A 23,209-nucleotide genomic window follows, 5' to 3' on the forward strand; every position below is an offset into this window, starting at 1 on the left:
CAGCTTTTATTGCTTCAGCTGATTTCAGCTGCAAATGTAGCAGAATGGTCTTACATAAAGCAAAATAACAGTACAATTAAACATATCTCGGTGTGTTGCCCTAAATTACCACCAAGACTTGAAATAGCACCCGTCAAAGTTTTTTTTTGTGATTCGACTAATGCCTTGAAAGGATGCCAAATATCCAGAGATGTTCAGATCACACAAACAAATTGAAAGCCAATATGCCGATGATTATTTTCTTTTTTCCTACTTTTTGGAAATTATGTGCTAACAGTCACATCTGAAGAATGACATAAAACCGTTTTAACTCATTGCTGGTGTAAAGTGCCTAAGTGTTTCTTTCTTTTAAAATGATAACACGATACAGGGAAATTGAACAGTGCAAATAGTTCTGAAAGGAACTTAGCTGTAAGAGTAAACGCGAACAGCGTCTTATATTTTTTTTGTCTCGCATGTTTTCAGTGAACAATAGCATATCTCTGCTTCCAGCTGTGGAATATCAATGTTGCATTTTGAATGAATAGGCATTGTTTTGTATAAACGGTTAGACAACCAATCTCTTTTTTTGCTTTCTTTCAAACTAGTTCATTACAGACAAATCTCACATGAATCATGCCTTTTATTCCTTAAACCGTTGCAGAATTTAACCAGAAGAGGGCACGTTTATCATGCAATTACATGCAGCTGCTTTCTGTTTAATGTAGACGCTTCATTGTTATATGACCAGCCTGTTATTAATAGTTGTACATCAGTACCATTATGTAAATAATGCACTAACAGGCACATACTTGAGTCAACGCATTGCAAGAGAAATCGTTTTAATACACAGGGCTAGCTGCACATTTACTATGGCACAAACACAGTTCTCTTCTAAGAACCTTGGTAATCTCCCCAACGTGAAATGAAAACATCGAAGAGAATACCTCATAAAGCGCATCTGTTGCCTGGGGAACAGCGACTCCGTGCCCCAGAAGCAGGCGAGGCAGGGGGCGGAGCAACCCCGTGAGCGCTACAAAGTACGAGGAATCTCCCCACAGCATGGGACGCGCATCTGTTGCCTGGGGGACAGGGACTCCGTGTCCCAGAAGCTGGGGAGGCAGGGGGCGGAGCAAGCCCCGTGAGCGCTACAAAGCGCGAGGAATCTCCCTGCAGTGCGGAACGTGCGTGGACCGCACCCGGGCAAAGCCCGGGCCAAGGGCGGCCCCGTCCTTTGCCAGTCATCGACCGACAGAGGCTGGGCTGGGCCACCCCCCTTAATTCTTGTGTGGATGGTGAGTCTGTGACTATTTTATCTTTTCTAGTGCCGGAGATCCCTTGTGAGATATAGGTTAGTGATGATATTCTTATTTGTGACTCCTGCTGGCCTACTTAGCAAGGTCTTATTTCTTGTGAAATGGGCATCAAAAAGGGTCAGCAAAGTGGAGCCTTGAGTGGTGGTGGAAGGCAGGGTAGCTCAAATAACACATTGGACTACTTCTTTGCTAAAGCCGTTGGGGTTGTGACCAAGGAGATTGATCTGGCGCAGAGGAGGCTTTCCATGGAGATGGATGATTGGCGCCATGTTTCAGTAGTTAGTGATCCCTCGGAGGGCCCGGACGAGGAGGCGGCCCATCTTGGGAGAGATCAATGTGCTGCTCCTGAGATCGCCCATACTGTGTTAATGGGGGATCTTGGTGGTCCAGGGCCTCTGAGGAAATGTAAGAGGCTCCTGCTGGCCTCTCCCCCAGCTTGCCGATTGGATAACTGTAGCCCTCCACAAGAAAGAAAAAGTTATTGAAGAAAAAGGGGACTAAAGTGAAATCACCCCCTTTGAAAAGCTCTATGGGGCTGAATAGTGGTTCTGACTCTTGCCAGCCCTTGGGATGTGATGCAACCAACTTACTGTTAAAATTTAAGGTGATGATTGAGGCTACTTTTTCTCCAGTTGTGGCAAAAGTACTGGCTATTGAAAAAGCAGTCTCCCGGTTATGTGAGCAGAAGAGGGCCAGCCAATCCACAGGCAAACATGTGGCCCCTAGCTGTTCGCATCAATCAAGTGAGGAGGTGATTTTGCAGGAGGTTGCTTCTGGGGCTCTGGGGAGAGTGGTACGGCAACTGGAAAAACTTGCAAATCTTGGGGCACAGGGTGCCTGTGCTGAGTCTGTGCCGGTTCCACCAACTGCCCAATCAATGGGTGCGAGGGCAGAAACTAGATTTAGTAGTGGCAAGCAACTTGACAGTGGATTTGTGGCAGCTGGGGGGGATTGACAACAGAATGATGGAAATCATAATTAGTATCTGCTGAAGAAAAGCTCCCTGTTGCTTTGCTTGGAGCTCCCCCCGGCCAGTGCCCCTTATGTGGTGGTGTTGACTAATGTTCCTGCTCTGGCCCGTGGCGCAATTGAATCTATGGCCCAATTAAAAAATAAGACTGGCCATTGGTTGAGTAAAAATTGTGATTTTGCATGCAAGGACCTTGGTGGCATTTTGTTTGTTAGAAGAGTTGACTGGGTCGGGCCAAAAAAAGAGGGTAATGAGGATTGTATTATTATAAATGTCAGATATCCTGGCCTGGCCCAAATGCTTCTCTCGACATATAGCCCAGGCTCCCCAAGAGTGGGAAAAAATGGTATGGTTCCCTTGGGTTATTTTTATAATCATATGCAACAGGGTGCTGAGTTATTTCCTGAAATTGGTAGGAATCCCCTCCTAGGTCAGAACGCTCTGCAGCTAACCAGTAGGAGAGCTGATTTCATTAGAGATACTGACTTGGAAGGGGTGGATTTATGATGTGCTAAGAATCAGACAGCGAACAGGGCAGTATTCCAGAATGTTGATATATCGAGGGTGGTGTAGGAGGGGAAGACTGCGTAGTATTGCTATATTTCATGGAACGTTGCAGGGTATGATGCTAAGTTATCTGATCAGGCATGAGTCAGGTGCCTGGCTAACTATGATATTATTATGCCCCAAGAAACCTGGTCGGAGGGGCAGGCTGCATGGGATAGATACAATAGATTCACAGTCCCGGCTGTGCGGTCTCTTGGAGGCCACCAGAAAGGTGGTCTGGTTACCCTAATCCGTTTCTCCAAAATAGTGGGTGCATTTCAAATTAACTATAACCACCAGGGTATATTGCTTGTCTGGGTTATTTTTTCAAATAACTTTAATGTCCTCTTGGTAAATTTTTATATTGCTGTCTGGGATGTGGGGTGCCAAATCAGGGCCCTTTTTTCAGTTCTTCAGGTACGAAGTGTAGAATGGAGGAGGTGAGGCTGGAATTTAGTGCTATTGTGTCGGGAGTTTTAATGCAAAGTTAGGACGACTTAGCACAGTGGTAAATCCTTTTGAGTTTGACTGTGAAGATCACTCGGTGGTAGGTATACAGGATTCAAGAGGTAGGGTCTTGATTAATTGACTAAGGAAGATGGGCCTTTTGAACATTTGTGACGTTGCAGTGGTGGACACCTACCATCTCCCAACTTTTGTAGGAAGAGGGTCTGGCTCAACAATTGATTATATTTTTGTGTCCCCACTTCTAAAAGATTTGGTGATTGGAGGGGAGGTGTTAGGGAAGTGCCTTAGTGACCATAACCCCCTCACAGTCTGCTTTAATCTCCCAGGGGCCTTATGCAAACTAGGACGGTTGGGCCTGTATCAGTGAGGAGAAAAGATCAGGGCAGACGAGTTGGTTGGAAACAGGTAGATACCCAGCAAGTTGTAGGAAGGGTTGTGGGTGACAACATAAATTTGATCACAGGTATTCTTTTTGTCAGAGACTCCCAGTCCAAAGGATGTTATAGCCCCAATACTCAATATAAACATAGCCTTTAAAGACTGTCAATTTTCAGTGGGTAATCCCCCCAGTAAGCATAGATGTGGGTGGCTCGGTAAGGCCCTAAAAGAATACCCCAGAGATAGGGCCCTTGTTAAATAAGCAAGGACTAAGTATAAAAGGGCTCTGAGGGACAGAAAGCTAAAACTTAAGGAAAAAGCCTGGGAGGAATTGGAGCACGCTACAGTCTGTAAGAACCCCGGTCTGTTCTGGAAGGTGGTAAATAGGGGTTCTTTTGAAACTGAAACATCTGAGGGTCTGGGCTGTAATATTGCCCCGGAGGCCTGGGTAAATTATTTTTGCAGAACTTTTCAGGGAAGCCCCTTAAGAAATGACTGGGATAGTGAGTTTGATGTGGTTCCCAATCTAGCTATTAGGTTTTCACTTCAGGAGGTTATGGATGCACTCCAGGGTAGTGCTAGTAATAAAGCCCCGGGCTCAGATTCGATCCCTATGGATCTTTATAAATCCTGTCCCCAGTTATGGGCACCTATCCTGTTAAATGTTCTTAATGCGTCAGTCGCTGTGGGAATTCCTGCCCCTTGGAGATTGACCTGTATTATCCTAGTGTTCAAAAAGGGGGACCGGAATGATCCTAAGTCTTATCGCCCTATTTCCCTCCTTCATTCTTCAGAGAAAATAATGGGCCGGATTATTTTAAGGCGTATTGAGGCATGGATGGCCGATAATGAGATTCTGAGCCGGGCCCAGTACGGCTTCAGGGAAGGGCTTGGCACTCGGGAACAGTGCCTAAATCTGCTGATGAAAGATTGGGAAATATACTCAAGCTGGGAAGGGCACTCTCTACCTTGCCTTTATGGACCTTAGCTGTGCCTTTGATAAGGTAAATTGGGCTATATTGAGGGAGAGGCTTAATCAGATAGGGATGGACCCTAATATTGTGGAGTTGCTTCGGTACCTCCATGTAGGAACGGTTGCAAATCTGAGGGTGGGGACAAATGAGGAGTGTTCGGACGCTTTCAAGCTCAATAGGGGCGTACGTCAGGGTTGTGTCCTGGCCCCTACTCTTTTTCTTTTATATACAAATGGATTGTCTAACTTCTTGGTGGAACATTGTAGGGATGTTTCTGAGGTTAATGGTAACAGTGTCCCTGTACTGACTTATGCGGATGATGCAGTCCTTGTGGCCCGCACTATGAATGGCCTCCGTGAAGCAGTTAGAGCCTGTGTTTCTTTTATGTCAGCTCTGGATTTAGATATTAACTATAAAAAATCACATTTTATGGTCTGTGGAAAACCTCAGAGCAGGGTGGGGGAGTTGAAGATTGAAGAGCAAACTATTAGCAGGGTTCAAGACTTCCCATACTTAGGGGTTATCTTTGATGATAAAGGTACATGGAAACCCTGTATTGCCAGAAGAGGAACGCTTTTCCATGCTACAGTTGGTGCTACATTTGATTTTGCTGCTAGAGTAGGAAATAAACCCATTACGTCACTGCTTGAAATTTACAGGCATAAATGTCTCCCAGTCATGCTGTATGGTGCTGCACTTTGGGGGTATATGGTGAAAAATCTATTAGACCGTGTCCCTGTGGCGGGGTGTCTTTGCAGACAGATGTGAAAACTCTTTTGGAACAAAATATAATATGTGGGTTCTTGTGAAATAACAAGTATTAAAAAAGGCATAGGACCTCATTTGAAGGGAGCTATAATCCACCCAATAACTTAGCCCCGCGGAGTCACTGATACCGGGGTACCTGTAACATGGCGGGCCAGAGTCATTGAGGAATTTCAACTTGGAACTTAGGGTTCGTTTTAGAAACCACAATTTACGAGGGGAGTTGCTATTCCAGGTGTGATTCCCAGGACATTTAAAGGCTTTTCATGGCCCCATGCCAAACCTATCTAAGGGGGCCCCTGCGGGAACAGCTTTGAATTTATGATCCAGTTTCATGCCCTAGTTGTCCAGGCACACTTGTCTGAATTCTAAATGTGTTTAAATCTAATATTCAGAGATAGTGACTTGTGTTTTTATTATTGCAACACAGCAGCTGAATAACATTACTGCTAATAATCTCTGTGACACACTCTCATTTCTCATATGAGGTCCTATTTTTCTGCAAATGTCTCTAATGGACTCCCACACATTGCCACCACTAAATACATTAAAGGAAAATGGTATTTAAAATAACGTTTTTAAGAATAGGTCAAGGTCATCATGGGCCTCCTTGAAAGGCTGGGACCCTGGGTCAGAGCCCACTTTGTCTATGCCTTAAAGCGTCTCTGTCTAATTCCCAGGTTAATTCCCCTTTTCTCTCTGGGGTTTTACACTTACATTTCCGCTACTTCTAGCACCAAAATATATTTGTGAAAATGAACAGATTCACTGTTTTCTCATGGAGATCATAATTCTGAGGGGGACGAAAATGGTGTCAGTGCCCCCCCGCCAGAATTAAGAGGCAACAGTCGAATTTCTGATGCAGAATAGCAACATCACTGACCCCCTGTATTCATATTTTCTCCTTTTTCGTATTAATATATTCTCCATATATTTAATATTCCTAAATAATATATTTCTTCTCAACATCCCCATGCTCAATGACTTACCAAAATATTATACCATAACAATTACCACAATTTTAATGTAACTTTCAATATATAATTTGAATGGGGCATGGTTCCATAATTCCCTTAATTCTGTAGCTGCATTTAGCCTGGTCGAATAATAAGGGTCAGTGATCAATTTACGGTTATTGCATGGAATCTGAAACAAATACATAAAAATTCAATGGTTTCTTCACTTCATAAATGTGTAAAATACCCAATGAAACCACAAGTCCACAAAAGCACTGCTCCATCTTGAATGATACATTAGGGATTGTAGTCAAAGATATTTGCCTAATTCTAGTCTTCCCAAATCTCTGACTGATGTTTGATTCAGTGGATTACTCGATCCTATTTGACAAACTACTTTCTAGCCAAGGTTACCTTTTGCTAAAAATTGATTAGCATTGTTAGAAATTGTGTCTCTAGTTGACAGAGGTTTGTACTCTGTCCAAGTAGGGACCACAATCCTAGTCAGGGCATATGAAATACTCACTAAAAGTTTACTTGTGCTCACCCTCTGGTAGCTTAGAAACAGAGAAGTCAGGCTAAACTAAAGAGACAATGTGCAAAGTATTTGTGCACACACACAGTAACACAGTTAAAACACCACAAAATGACTCCACTCGAGTTTAGAAAAATAGGCAATATTTATCTGAGTCAAACAAGACCAAAAAAACAAAAATCCAAAATACAAAAGTCAAGTTATAAATTTTCAAAGATTAAGTCAAAATGTAGTGCTTAGAAGACAATAGATCCAATTAGAGCTATCTCGTTGTGCTGGACCGGGGAAATCCAAAAGTGCAGTTCAACTGCAATGTACTGCTGGCCGGGTACAGGAGTCACTCAGGTCCGCTGATAGTACCTTTGTTGTGTCGATGTTTGGTGATGATTCGTTGATCCATTTCCTGATTGGGCAACGTTGGTGTGTTAATGTCCAGAAGTGATGGAAGCTAGTTCCAAGGCATCGTTGCTGCGTTGGCCAAACCTGGCCAATGTTGTAAATCAGGTTGCTGCATCACGTAGTCGGCAAGCGGTGTTCACAGCTTTGAAGCAGGCAGCGGCAAAGCGGTGTTTCTGCAGCAGAATGCATCGGTTCCAAGTGACGCGCCTGTGTTGTTGCATCAGTTCCTGTGTTGTAGCTTCTAACTCACCTCCAAGGGACCAAGACTGGATTTGACACCACTTGACAGAGCAGGAGTCGCAGCAGAGGAGCACAGGTGCAGGTAACAAAATGCAGGTGAAGTCTTTGAAATCCCTGAGACTTCAGAAACAGGAGGCAAGCTCAGGTTCAGGTGTATGGGTGTGCATGGTCGTTACTTTTGAATCGTCCTCATTTTGCTGAATATAATAAGCTCTAAGGGCTCAATTTGTAGATCGACTGGGGATCTGTGTCTGCCTAAACAAGAAGAATAACAAAGGTAAGCAGATTTAATTAACAATATCCTGTGGGCAGCTTACAGAAATGGCCTGTGCAGAAGGCAGTCTTCAGAAACAATGTGTGCAATGTGTGTCAAAAATAACTAAAGATCCAAACTAAATTCAGCTACAAAGAAACAAATATAATATAGTAAACATCACAAAAATGAAGTAAATTATATGTGGCGAGCAGCATTGTTCACCAAAATGAAAAACATTCTTTTAAAAACAAAAGCAACATTAACTAAAATGTAAAACTTCTTGTCACAAAAGTGCATTGTATGACTAGGGGCACTTTTTGGCTGACTTGTGAGTTCATGTGCATGGCACTAATGTGACAGTTCTAAGATCTCCAGGAGGGCAAACTAGAAGGCTATGTCCAGTAGTGTTCTCCAGTGGCGGGCGTTAAGCTTAGCAGAGAAGGGTGGGGGGGCCACACATGCACACTCACTCACACCCATGCATTCACACACGCACAGCCATTCACAACACTCACTCAAATGCACATACATTTATAAATACACACATGCATGCATCAAACATCAAAAAACAAAACTTACCTTTACTGCAGCTCTCCGGGGGGAAAGCGTCAGAGGTACTAGAAGGGTTGGGACTGCTGCCTTCTCTCACTGGCCAACATAAAGTTAGCAAAGAGGGAAACCTTGAAGGTCTCATAAGGGTTGGGACTGACATACGGACAGCCAGTGAGGGAAGGCAGCAGTCCCCCACTCATCACAGAATGGTAATGGGTAAGTGAGTGGACCCCACCTCACTCTGTGATAAGGTCTCATTGACTGACACTCGACCATGGTCACTTCAAGGTTTAAAACTGAAGTACTTAGGTCCAAAGCAATTAGTGGCACTCCCCTTCATCATGAGAGGTAGGGCCTCAAAGCACTTTTACCAGGCTGAGTAGATCATGCTCACAGAGCTCTGAAATACTGAGCCTGACAAAGTACGGCTCAGGCAGTCAGTAGCCTGCACATTTAGCGCATGTCCAGCTCGTGTCTGTGTGACATGAGCAAGAAGAGTGTCTGTCAGGCTGACAATTTTTCAGCCTGACAGACACTCTTCTTGTCACAAAAAAGGTGGGAGACAAGGCCCCTCAGCCCATACAGGTGGGCCATGGCTCGTGTTTTCAAGGAAGTAAGTTTAATTAGTTGGTAAGTCCAATGGTAGCTTTAAACTTGGTGTTGTCTGTGGGGCAAGCAGAGTTCTGCCAGCCATTGGAAAGTCATCAAAATCTTTTGGTGCTTATGTCTAAGCTGGCTCTTGAAAATTTAATATTTCAGATGTTTTCAACTCAGCAGGGCAAGTCACACAGAGCCACCCAGTTTGGGCCACACCAGATTGACTTCCCATGAGAAGTTAATGGAACAACAATCTGCACCACAAGCTGCAAGGCTGAGCTCTCAAAGGTCACTTCTTTTTGGTTACAATTCACAGGTTACTTCTGATATTCCACTGGAAGGTTTTTTTTTAAGTCCAAAGTTTCAATTTTAGTTCAACTGAGTTCAACCCAGTTTCTCCTAGCGTTTATGGGGCTACATGCCAATTTACTGGTCCACAAAAAAAGCCCAGAACTGACTGCTCTATCATTCAGTCAACAGAACTCTCTATTCCAGAATGTTCTGCACCTTCGAGCCACGTAAGTAAAATTCCACACACATTTCAAATCTTTTAGGCATGTAGGTTATATGGTGACTGGCATAACTAATCCTTTCAACATGTGTAGGAAGCTGGCTCTGTGTATACTCTATCAAAATGAGATATAGTGTGCACAAAGTCCAGGGGTTCCCCAAGAGGCTTGACAGAGGCAATAATAGATAACACTAATTATCTATTTGTGGTAGTGTGGTCGAACAGTTAGGCTTATCAGAGGGTATTGTTAAGCATTTGTTGTACACACACAAGCAATAAGTGAAAACACACACTCAATTACTTAACTCCAGGCCAGTAGGTTTTTATATGGAAAAATATTCTTTTGTTTATAATTTATATTTAGAACCACAAGATTCATTTAGCAGGTAAGTACATTAAATAAAAAGTACTTTGCATAGTAATAGTTGAGACTTCGAATGGATTCAATATTGTGCACAGTTTTCATTCAAATGGCAAAAAGCTATTTTAAAAGTGGACACACTGCAATTTTCATCAGTTCCTGTGGGAGGTAAGTACAGTACAGTTTCAGAGGTAAGTACCATACTTACAGGTTTAATCACCGGAGAATAGGTAGTCCACTGTTAGGGGTTCAAGGCAACCCCAAACACCCAGCAGCAGCAACCCAGGGTCAGTCAGGTGCAGAGGTCAAACAGGAGCCAAAATAACGTGGGTGCCTATGGAGATGCGGGTACTCCGGTTCCAGTCTGCTGGCAGGTAAGTACCTGCATTGTCGAAGGGCAGATGGGGGGGTTTGGAGGAGTACTGGAGGGGCCCCAAGTAGGCACACAAACCACACCCTCAGTGGCACGGGGGCTGCCGGGGCAGTGTGCAAACAGGGGGTCGGGTTCTCAATAGAACTCTATGGAGGGACCCGGGGGTCACTTAGGTGCTGAAGGCAGGGTACAGGGGGCCTCTTAGGCAAGCCACCTACTGGCCAAGGGTGAGGGCCACCTGCTGGTCATTGCTGCACTGGTGGTCGGTTTCTCACGGGTCTGGGTGCTACGGGTGCAGTGCTTCTTCCAGGCGTCGAATATCTTAGTCCCGGGCAGTCGCGGTCAGGGGAATCCTCAGGATTCCCTCTGCAGGCATCTTCGTGGAGGTGCAGGGAGGTCATCTCAGGGTGGACACGTCGTCGGAGTCACCTGGTGGTCCTCTCTGGATAGTTGTTTTTTCTGGACAGGGGCTGGGGGCGTCGGGTGCAGAGTAGTGGAGACGCACGCTTCTGGAGTGAGGTTGGAATCCCTTTAAAGATGGATGTCTTTTCTTCTTGTTGGGCAGAGCCGCTGCCCATGGGAGTTCTTGGTCCTCGTGATGCAGGCAGTCCCCAGGAGGCATTTCAGGGGTTGCTTGTCCTGCAGAACGTGTTGCTTCTCGGTTGCAGGGTCTTTGAAGCAGGAAACAAGCTGGTAGGACTGGGGCCAAGTCAGTTGTCATCTCCTTTTCTTCTCTGTGGGGTTTTCAGCTCAGCAGTCCTTTTTCTTCTTGTGAGGTCGTCAGGAATCTGAACAGCTGGGTTTGGGGTTGCCACTAAATACTAAATGTAGGGGTGTGTTAGGGTTAGAGGGCAGTAGCCAATGGCTACTGTCCCTGAGGGTGAATACACCATCCTTGTGCCCATTCCCTCTGGGGAGGGAAGGACATCCCTATCCCTATTGGTCCTAATCCTCCAAAGCAAGATGGAGGATTTATCAAGGAGGGGGGTCTGTTCAGCTTTGGTCAGCTTAGGAGTGGACCTGGCTGAGGGGGTGACTCCTCCTTGTTTTTCTCATTATCCGTCCGGACTTGCTGCCAAAAAGTGGGGGCTCATCCTTGGAGTGGGCATCTCCACTAGCTGGAGTGCCCTGGGGCATTGTAACACCAGGCTTGAGCCTTTAAGGCTCACCGCCAGGTGTTACAGTTCCTGCAGAGGGGGTGTGAAGCACCTCCACCCAAGACAATCTTTGTTTCTGACCGCAGAGTGCACAGAGGTACTCACCCCATGTGGTCAGAAACTCGTCTGGAAGTGGCAGGCTGGCACAGACCGGTCAGCCTTTCACTAGCAGTTGGGCTAACATACAGGGGGCATCTCTGAGATGCTCTCTGTGTGCATTTCTCAATAAATCCCACACTGGCATCATTGTGGGTTTATTGTGCTGAGAAGTTTGATACCAAACTTCCCAGTATTCAGTGTAGCCATTATGGTGCTGTGAAGTTAGTAATGACAAACTCCCAGGCCATATACTGAGTATGGCTACCCTGCACTTACAATGTCTAAGATTTGACATAGACACTGTAGGGGTATAGTGCTCATGCAGCTATGCCCTCACCTGTGGTATAGTGCAACCTGCCTTAGGGCTGTAAGGCCTGCTAGAGGGGTGACTTACCTATGCCACAGGCAGTAGTTTGTAGGCATGGCATGGGGAGTGCCATTTCGACTTTGTAATTAGTTAGTGGTTTCTTTGTTGTTTATAAACAAACAAAAAAGTGATGGCGGTGTGCGTGGGGTGGCGCTTGGCTGGCGGTGTGCGTGGGGTGGGGCTTGGAAGGCTGTGTGCTTGGGGTGGGGCTTCGCTGGCAGTGTGCTTGGGGTGGCGCTTGGCTGGCGGTGCCAGCCAAACACCAGTCCACACTCCCATCAGCTGGTGTGATTCTTGTATCAGGCATGTGGGCGTATGTAAGTGATGGGCCCTTGAGTGGCGTGGTCTGTCGATGTGAGTGTTGTAATGTGCTGGGCCCGTGGCTGGCGGTGTGAATGGTCTTGTGCGTGTCATGTATGAAAGGTGTGTGAATGGGCCGTAAAGCGGTTGGTGTCTTGTCGCGGCTTTACAGCTCACGAGCTGTGAGTCATTGGTTCAGTTTTTTGCCTTTCAGTTATTAACAGTGCATTTCATTTTTGTGAAATCTCTTGTTAATAAAATTTTATCCACTGAACCATCACTCACCCTTGTGCCAAATCCAACCAGTATGTGTGGTAAAAATGACAAAACCTGCTCCGCTGTAATCAGGCGTCGCAGCACACCTGTGACACGCTAGGTGCCTCGGGTGGGGCCCCGATGATGAAGCATGCCACCAACTTGGTTGGTGGGTGAGGGATCTTTTTCACATAACCTAAGTGCGTTTCTTTTCACAATTTTAGTGTTTGGCACATCACGGACGTATGTGGACACATCAAAATGATATATTACAAAACTTAGGGCCGTATTTATACTTTTTAACGCCGGCTAATGCCATTCCAAAGCGCCATGCGGGCGCCTTATTTATGGAATGACGTTAGCCGGTGGAGCTGCCTGGTGTGCGTAAAAAAAAATGACTTACACCAGGCAGCGCCGGCGTAGGGGAAAATGGAGCTTGGGCGTCAAAAAATGGGGCAAGTCAGGCTGAGGCAAAATTTTCGCCTCAACCCGATTTGCGCCATTTTTTTTTACTCCCAACCCCCATTTAAATGACTCCTGTCTTAGCAAAAACAGGAGTCATGCCCCCTTGCCCAATGGCCATGCCCAGGGGACTTATGTCCCCTGGGCATGGTCATTGGGCATTGTGGCATATAGGGGGGCACAAATCAGGCCCCCTTATGCCACCCAAAAAAAAAAAAATACTTACCTGCACTTACCTTAAATTCCCTGGGATGGGACCCTCCATCCTTGGGCATCCTCCTGGGGTGGGCAAGAGTGGAAGGGGGTGTCCCTGGGGGCATGGGAGGGCACCTCTGGGCTCCTTCCGAGCCCACAGGTCCCTTAACGCCTGCCATGACCAGGCATTAAAAAATTGCGCTAAAGCAGCTGGACGTCATTTTTTTTGACCCGTCCACTCCCGGGTGTCATTTTTGCCCGGGAGTGTAAATACGGCGCACATGCCTCGGAGTCATTTTTTAGAAGGGAACGCCTACCTTGCATATCATTAACGCAAGGAAGGTGTCCACGCTAAAAAATTACGCAAACTCCAAGATCTTTGGCGCTAGACGGGTCTAACGCCAAAGTATAAATATGGAGTTAGTTTTGCGTCGGATTTGCGTAAAAAAAACCGACGCAAATCCAGCACAAACAGAGTATAAATATGCCCCTAACTGTGTTTGGGGGGGAGGGGCCAGCTATGTTTTTGGTCCTGGGTGCGGCCTTCATCTAGGGAAACCTACAAAACCCAGACATTTTTTAAAACTAGACACCCCAAGGAGTCCAGGGAGGTGTGGCTTGCGTGGCTCCCCCAACATTTTCTTAACCAGACTCCTCTGTAAACCTCAAAATTTGCTTAAAAAAGCATATTCTCCTGACTTTTCTTAGTAGGATAACCGCTCCAGCACAAAATTCCTACTCCCCAGTTTTCCCCTCAGTCTCCCAAGTAAAATGACACCTCACTTATGTGGGTCCCCAAAGCAGAGTCAGTCTAAAGATGTATAAAAGAATAGGTCCTTTTAAACTCTCTGTTCTATCCCCTCTATCTCTTCAAGTTTTAGGCCTTATTCTGTTGCAGGCATCTGGCCCACCCACACAAGTGAGGCATCATTTTTATCGGGAGACTTGGGGGAACGCTGGGTGGAAGGAAATTTGTGGCTCCTCTCAGATTCCAGAACTTTCTGTCACCGAAATGAGAGGAAAATGTGTTTTTTTTGCCAAATTTTGAGGTTTGCAAAGGAATCTGGGTAACAGAACCTGGTCAGAGCCCCACAAGTCACCCCTTCTTGGATTCCCCTAGGTCTCTAGTTTTCAAAAATGCACAGGTTTGATAGGTTTCCCTGGGTGCCGGCTGAGCTACAGGCCAAAATCTACAGGTAGGCACTTTGCAAAAAACACCTCTGTTTTCTTTCAAAAAATGGGATGTGTCCACGTTGTGTTTTGGGCCATTTCCTGTCGCGGACGCTAGGCCTACCCACACAAGTGAGGTATCATTTTTATTGGGAGACTTGGGGGAACGCTGGGTGGAAGGAAATCTGTGCCTCCTCTCAGATTCCAGAACTTTCTGCCACAGAAATGTGAGGAACATGTGTTTTTTTTAGCCAAATGTTGAGGTTTGCAAAGGATTCTGGGTAACAGAACCTGGTCAGAGCCCCACAAGTCACCCCATCTTGGATTCCCCTAGGTCTCTAGTTTAAAAAAATGCACAGGTTTGGTAGGTTTCCCTAGGTGCCGGCTGAGCTAGAGGCCAAAATCTACAGGTAGGCACTTTGCAAAAAACACCTCTGTTTTCTTTCAAAAAATGGGATGTGTCCACGTTGCGTTTTGGGGCTTTTCCTGTCACGGGCGCTAGGCCTACCCACGCAAGTGAGGTATCATTTTTATCGGGAGACTTGGGGGAACGCTGAGTGGAAGGAAATTTGTGCCTCCTCTCAGATTCCAGAACTTTCTGTCACAGAAATGTGAGGAACATGTGTTTTTTTAGCCAAATTTTGCGGTTTGCAAAGGATTCTGGGTAACAGAACCTGGTCAGAGCCCCACATGTCACCCCATCTTGGATTCCCCTAGTCTCTAGTTTTAAAAAATGCACAGGTTTGGTAGGTTTCCCTAGGTGCCGGCTGAGCTAGAGGCCAAAATCTACAGGTAGGCACTTTGCAAAAAACACCTCTGTTTTCTTTCAAAAAAATGGGATGTGTCCACGTTGCGCTTTGGGGCATTTCCTGTCGCGGGCGCTAGGCCTACCCACACAAGTGAGGTATCATTTTTATCGGGAGACTTGGGGGAACGCTGGGTGGAAGGAAATTTCTGCCTCCTCTCAGATTCCAGAACTTTCTGTCACAGAAATGTGAGGAACATGTGTTTTTTTAGCCAAATTTTGAGGTTTGCAAAGGATTCTGGGTAACAGAACCTGGTCAGAGCCCCACAAGTCACCCTATCTTTGATTCCCCTAGGTCTCTAGTTTTCAAAAATGCACAGTTTTGGTAGGTTTCCCTAGGTGCCGGCTGAGCTAGAGGCCAAAATCTACAGGTAGGCACTTTGCAAAAAACACCTCTGTTTTCTTTTAAAAAAATGAGATGTGTCCACGTTGCGTTTTGGGGCGTTTCCTGTCGCGGGCGCTAGGCCTACCCACACAAGTGAGGTATCATTTTTATCGGGAGACTTGGGGGATCATAGATTAGCAAAACAAATGTTATTGCCCCTTGTCTTTCTCTAAATTTTTTCCTTCCAAATATAGGAGAGTGTGTAAAAAAGACATCTATTTGAGAAATGCCCTGTAATTCACATGCTAGTATGGTCACCCCGGAATTCAGAGATGTGCAAATAACCAATGCTCCTCAACACCTTATCTTGTGCTTTTTTGGAAATACAAAGGTTTTCTTGATAGCTATTTTTTACTCTTTATATTTCAGCAAATAATTTGCTGTATACCTGGTATAGAATGAAAACGCACTGCAGGGTGCAGGTCATTTATTGGCTCTGGGTACCTAGGGTTCTTGATGAACCTACAAGCCCTATATGTCCCCGCAACCAGAGGAGTCCAGCAGACGTAACGGTATATTGCTTTCGAAAATCTGACATTGCAGGAAAAAGTTACAGAGTAAAACATAGAGAAAAATTGATGGGTTTTTTCACCTCAATTTCAATATTTTTCTTTTTCAGTTGTTATTTTCTGTAGGAAACCCTTGTAGGATCTACACAAATGACCCCTTGCTGAATTCAGAATTCTGTCTACTTTTCAGAAATGTTTAGGTTTCTGGGATCCAGCATTGGTTTCATGTCCATTTCTGTCACTGACTGGAAAGAGGCTGAAAGCACACATTTTTTTAGAAATGGGGTATGTCCCAGTAAAATGCCAAATTTGTGTTGAAAAATTGGGTTTTCTGATTCAAGTCTGCCTGTTCCTGAAAGCTGGGAAGCTGGTGAGTTTAGCACCGCAAACCCTATGTTGATGCCATTTTCAGGGGAAAAACCACAAGCCTTCTTCTGCAGCCACTTTTTCCCATTTTTTTGAAAAAAACTAAATTTTCACTGTATTTTGGCTAATTTCTTGGCCTCCTTCAGGGGAACCCACAAAGTCTGGGTACCTCTAGAATCTCTAGGATGTTAGAAAAAAAGGACGCAAATTTGGCTTGGTTAGCTTATGTGGACAAAAAGTTATGAGGGCCTAAGCGCGAACTGCCCCAAATAGTCAAAAAAAGGCCTGGCACAGGAGGGGGAAAAGGCCAGGCAGAGAAGGGGTTAAGGAGTTTTTTTCCTTTGTAGTTCATTGCTAAGCGGATTTTCTAAACAAAAGTGGTGTTTATATGGATGTATAAAGTGTAATAACCTCACAGTGTTTGACACGCTTCTCTGTCACATCCCTAGCTAGTTCTCATGTTTCCCATTCCCACATTCTTAACCATGTGATAGACACCTATGTTGTTTCACAGTTTGCCTGTATTACACTAGGCCACAAGCTGGTTGCTTTCATACCACATTCAATAAGCTAACTGAAGGTGTATCTGCTTTTTTGCAACAATGCAGACCAGCTTGATAATAACCGTACATGGATGAGCATTTAAAGTCTGATAAAGTCAAGCATTTTGGTTGCTTAACTTGTCTTGATCTTGTCGCCGTTAGGCTGCAATAATGCATTAGTCACTACCTATGGAACTGGAGTCAGATTCGACTGCTGAATAGCAGCACCAACAATGTAATGGTACAAGAATGTAGAGGTCAGACTATTGAGGGACAAAATATTGAAAGGTAAGGAAATATAGGGAAGTATCGGTTTATTATTATCTCCACATGTACATACCTTAAAGATAAATGTGCCACGTAGGTACAAATATGCGGAGGTAGATATAGAAAATCTAGAATTAGTTACCTGTCTTTTTTATTTTTTAATATCCTGTCCTCAATAATATGTCCCTTTGTTATTGTGCTTTCGATACCCTAGAGACATACCCTTATGTCACTTGTGCCATCTCCTGTTCCCGCAATGTCCTGAACTTGCATCACTATTTGCAGGGTAGTGTTTGGCCATTGATTACTGCTTGGTGTTAAGGTTCTTTTCTGAGGTTATGCAGCTGTTCTACCTGCCAATTTCCATGGGGGGAATTTTATGCTCTCAGAGATGTGTGCATTTCTAAGAATGTTTCTGAGGCAATCCTCCACCAGATTCATTGGTGAGTTTATCTATGTTGATGCTGAGATTTTATGCATTAGTATCAGAGGTTTTTTATGAGCTGATGATAGTGAGCTGGTGGCGTGGATGAGGTGGATGCAACAGGCAAAAGTAGATGGAGTTCAGTTATTAAGGGGCTGGATGAGGCTCGAGAAGCTTGTAGAAGCCTTTAATATCAATGTTGTTTTCCTAATGAAACTGGTGTGCAGTTTAGCATTGCATTGCAGCTGGGCAAGAATAGGAACATATTTGATAGGGTTGAGATGTGACCTTTTATTTTGTCTAACATAAATCCTCTTTTGTCTATTGAAGGTTATGTCCTTGCTATTAATATTAAGCTGTGTTTTTTTAGAAGGTCCTTACAGGATACAATACCACAACGTGTATGGGGAATGCTAAGGACTGGCACCTCTGGCCGGTTAAGTAGGTCACTGACTTGATGATCTAATTGTTGGTATGGAATGTGGTAGTGAGTGTTCAGAGAAGGGTGGGGGAGTTCCCCTTATGGACTAGATGGTCTCACACACATTGTAGTGTCATGCTTCATCATTTGACTACCTACCCCCACCCAGGTAAGATGATATCACTTGGGCGGACTCAACCTCATTGTTAAAAGAACTCTGAGGGAGTGCTGAAATTGTATCTTTCTTGTTAAAGCGGGGATCCAGTTGAAGGGGAATTTATACTAAAATTACGTCACAAATCTCCTTTATAATTTAATCCTTTAATAACAGTGTTTGTTGGTTAGATTAAAACAATTTGAGACAATCTTGAACATAATCGTTCAAGGTGTCATCCAAAATTATATGGCTTCCTCTTCGGCTGGGATGAAGTTTAGCTGTAATGGTGTGGTCACATTCTGTGCCTAGAGAACTATGGGCCAGATATACCAAAGGATTTTACCCATTCTGTGTCTATGGGAAAAAGCTTTCATACATATGGCCCTATGTACCTAATGTCCTTGCTATTAATATTAAGCTGTGTTTTTTTAGAAGATCATAGCAGGATTACTGGTGTGGGTATGTGTGAAGAGGTAGCCATTACTATTTGTCTGGATTGTGTTTGTATGCATGTGATTGTTTGCAGGGCTCTTTCTACAATGCCCACCCGGATTGATGTCTGTGGTGGTGGGTCCACAATGTCTTATTTCCAATTGTGTCAATTAATTAGTTGAGGTGTGTGGTAGCATTTTATGATATTTCGTCCTGTAGCTCTGTGAGAACTCAAAGCTGGGTCTGATGGATTACCCACTACATTTCAATGGCTTTCAACTCTTTCCTACATATATAGTCCGCATTGTGAGTGCTGCTTAGTTGTAATTTGCAAAATAATCACACAAATTCTTCTTCTTTCAATCCATATAGGAGAAGGGAGTCAAACTATTTCCAGTAACAACGTCTTTAATATTAATCAATAATTAGTACTTCAGCCCAGCCAACATGTTTCATTCCGTAAAGGACTTCATCGGGGCTTCAATTTAATAATACAGATATACATTTAGAAAAAAAGTGTATAAATATACCATTACATAAAATAGAATACTCCATTACATCCTAATCATTGTGCTTCTAATCAAACAAAAAGTATTTACAAGACTTATATAGGCACAGAAACTATGAAGAATCCCCCCATAAACAATTCACAACTTGAAAAATCACCACCTACAATTTATATAAAATTGAACACACAAAAACACAAACAAGATTTCTCCTCACATTACAAAAAAGTTTTTTCTCTGTATTATAGTACAATATTTTCATTTTTCATTGAAGCTAATCAAGCCCTGGTCCTCAATAAAAAGGTTTTTGTCATACCCCAATTAAAAGAGCTAAGCGAAACATGCCATAGGTACACTCACTTTACATGATCTTTTATTACTTCCTTGTAATTCAGTGCAATTAGAAGAAATATAATAAACCACAGATATTGAGCACAAAAAGGGATCTACAGGGAAAAAATAATCAAATAGAAGAGGCTCCATGACTAACGAGCCTCTCATGTCAAAATTACAGCATAACACATCCTATTAACATAATAAAAGGAATCAGACCTATTTTGTATACTCACATTATATGGACAAGAAGCCTCAAATGCTGCATGTAACCAGTAAAATTGGAGCATGTAGCAAGTATGCTCTCCCAAGTCGGATCTAAGAAATGAAGAAGGGACAGAAAAGGAGGGACTCAATGACCATACTTACCATACAAGTGAGAATTACAGTATAAGCACACCACTCTTCATTCATCACTCTTACTTCAATCAACTGACATTGCCATGCATGCCAAAGTTTCAGTGTATGACCATCACTCTTCATTTCACAAAAGTGCATCATATAACTAATATTGTTGAATTGATAGCCAATATGCTAACCATACAGCCTTGATAGCTGCATCCAAATGCCCTCACATTCACAGTGTGTTTGTAACATCCATACACCAATCAGACTTTCCACCTGTGCTCAACCAATAGGAGCGAAGTGTATAGCCCTTCCAGTCCAATAACTTTGTGCCTCATGTTTTCGTGCAAAAGAAGCGGCTCAAAGCAATTCTACCCTTTGCATCCAAATGCCCTCCTATTCAGACTGTGTGTGCAAACAGTCCTTCTCAATAAACCTCTAACATGGCAGTCACCAACTTTCACCTATTCAAAATCCATCGCACATTCCTCTGATTATTATCTCTCTCACTTGCAGAGTAATGCAGCATCACGTATATCACCATCCTAGCCGTATTGTGGCATGTCTGGCAAACTTTACTACCCATTGTAGGGTTGTTTTTGACGTCCATTTCACAATTACACTCTCTACCCGTGTTCAACCAATAGGAGCGAAGTTTAAAACCCTAATATTGGAATTGGCCCTTTTTGCAGTGTTATTCCCAAACTTTTTGCCTTCTTCGTTTTATTTGTTCTAGCTGTTTTTGTTGGCTTTAGGACTCTAGGCACTTTACCACTGCTGACAAGTGCTAATGTGCAAGTGTTCTCTGTCTAAATTATATTGGTGATTGGTTTATCCATGATTGGCATATTTGATTTACTAGTAAGGTGCACTATGTGTGCCTATGGCCTGTAAATTAAATGCTACTAGTGGGCCTGCAGCACTGATTGTGCCACCCAAATGAGTAGCCCTGTAAACATGCCTCAGACCTGCCACTGCATTGTCTGTGTGTGCAGTTTTAAACGGCAATTTTGGCCTGGCAAGTGCACCGACTTACCAGGACCAAACCTTCCCTTTTACTACATGTAAGTCACCTCTGAAGTAGGGCCAAGGCAACCCCATGGGCAGGGTGCAGTGCATTTAAAAGGAAGGACATATACTTGTGTGTTTTACATGTCCTGGTAGTCAAATTCTACTAAATGTGGTTTTCACTTTAAAGCCTATCTCTTCCATAGGGTAACATAGGGGTTGCCTTGAAATATCTTTTAAGTGTAACTTCCTATTGGGAGCGGATAAAGATATGAAGTTTGGGTCTCTGGACTCACAATTTAAAAATACATCTTTTGATGTAAGTTTGGAAATGCCAGTTTTAGAAACTGGGCATTTTCTTGCCTAACCTTGCTCTGCCTCTGTCTGTGGAATACATGTCTAAGTCAGGATGACAGTTGGGCTGATTGTGAATTCACTCTAGACAGCCACACAAAGGAAGCTAAAGTGTGCCATGCATTTCCTGATTGGTCTTTCTGAGCTAGAGAGGTGGAAGGTGCTGACACTTGCACCTGAATAGGGCAGTGCCTATACTCACACAAAGCAATCTCCAACACCCTGGAGTGTGTCTGTGGTCAGGGCAGTAAAGGCAGTGTCCTGTGCACTACAAAGACTTCTCTTTGATGTTTACCTACATCAAAGACAGGAATGGCTATAATTGGATCTCTGACCTCACAAAGGATAGAATCCTTCTGGACTGAGGACATTCTGCCTGGAATAAGAACTAGATGCTTTAGAAGGGACTGTCCCTCTGCCTGTTGCTTTGCTGTGCTGGCCTGCTGTTTGCTGCTTCTGTCCTGGAAGGGCAAGAGCTGGGCTTTGCTTTCTAGATCCTGCTTCCAAAGGTTCTCCAAGGGCTTGGACTGAGCTTGCCCTCTGTTAAGAAGTCTCAGGGACATCAAAGACTACACCTGCCAATGCCTTGGCTCTTTTTCAGAGAGTCCTGACTTGCCAAGTGGTTCCAAATCTAGTTCCTGAGAGTGAGCTCTGGTGCAGCAAGGAAGAAACTAGTGCATTGACTTCCAGAATGACTTTGGAACCGGTGCTGCTCTTTGATCCCGTGCTGATGCCTGCACCAGAACTGTGGTCCCTGCTGAGTGCAATGACCGTGACCTACAATGCAGGTCTGCCACCGCTGCAGCACCTCCAAAGTCTCACCACAGCAGGGGTGTAGCATGCTGTGTCACCAACACCCATGGCACCTGACTCCGCTGCAGCACCTGTGGCCCTGTGGTGTGACTGAGACACTCCAAAGTCACTGCCTCGCATCTTGACCTGCTGTAAGGCAGTAAGTAACCAACACTTTACTGGCTTCAGCGACCCCTCACCTCCCCGACTCCATGCAGCATCTTTGTTTTCCAAGATACTGTAACCGGGGTCAACACTACTTCATAGCCGCCTGTGCTCCCTCTCAGGTGATTCCGGACTGTTAGAAATAACTCTGTCAAGCTGTTATGATAGCCACAGGTGGAGCTATTGTGTTTCTAAGTGCTATACTACATTTAGTCTTTGAAGATTTGTATCACTACTTGTGTATGTTGGAGTTTTGTTGTTTTGGTCTTGTTTTACTCAGAAAAATATTGGCAATTTTTCTAAACTGGTGTGGAGTACTTTTGTGGAGTTTTCATAGTGTTACAGTGTGTGTGTGTGTGTGTGTGTGTGTGTGTGTGTGTTTGTATACACAAATGTATTACACATTGCCTCTGAGATAAGCCTAACTGCTTGAGCCAAGCTACTGAGGGTATGAGCAAGGGTTATCCTAGCTGTGGGACTCCCTTACCCTGACTAGAGTGAGGGCCCCTACTTGGACAGGGTACAAACCACTGCCAACTGAAGGCCATATTTCTAACACATAACCATCCCATCATTTTTGTTATAAATGATGTATGGGCAATGGCCAACATCCTTATCACCATGCATAGCTATATAAATACCAATAGATACATAGCTTTTATATACATTGTAGGAGGCTGGCCTGGTTTGTAGTGGGTACCCAAGGTACTTACACCTTATACCAGGTACAGTTATCCCATATTAGTGAAATGTAGGCAGTGTCTAGAAGCTGGGCTCGCTAGGGGTAGCTGTAGCTGAGCAGCCAAGGCTTATCTAGGAGACAAGCAAAGCTCATGCAATACCACTGTAGTCACGCAGTACTCACACACATGAAAGAAAATACTCAGTGTTACAAAAATAAAGGTACCTGATTTTGGTAACACAAATACCAGAAATACCATAGAGACAATACTCCCTTAGGAGCTAAGTAATACACAAATTATATACACTAGTATGCAGAAATAGCTGTAAAAACAGTTAGAAAACAGTGCATATAGTGAAAATAACCATAGTTAGAAATGGGTCTACGGGAACACAAAACATATACTAAGAAAGTGGCAAGTGTAGTGTGTAGAGGGGCGCGGGGGTATTAGAAAACACCAAAAGCAAGTAATAGAACCCACCCCAGAGTCCAGGAAAGCAGGAGTAAATCACAGTTACTTTCCTAGAACACACAA

The sequence above is a fragment of the Pleurodeles waltl genome, chromosome 5 (genome assembly GCF_031143425.1).
Source record: "Pleurodeles waltl isolate 20211129_DDA chromosome 5, aPleWal1.hap1.20221129, whole genome shotgun sequence".
In the NCBI taxonomy this organism is placed as follows: Eukaryota; Metazoa; Chordata; class Amphibia; order Caudata; family Salamandridae; genus Pleurodeles; species Pleurodeles waltl.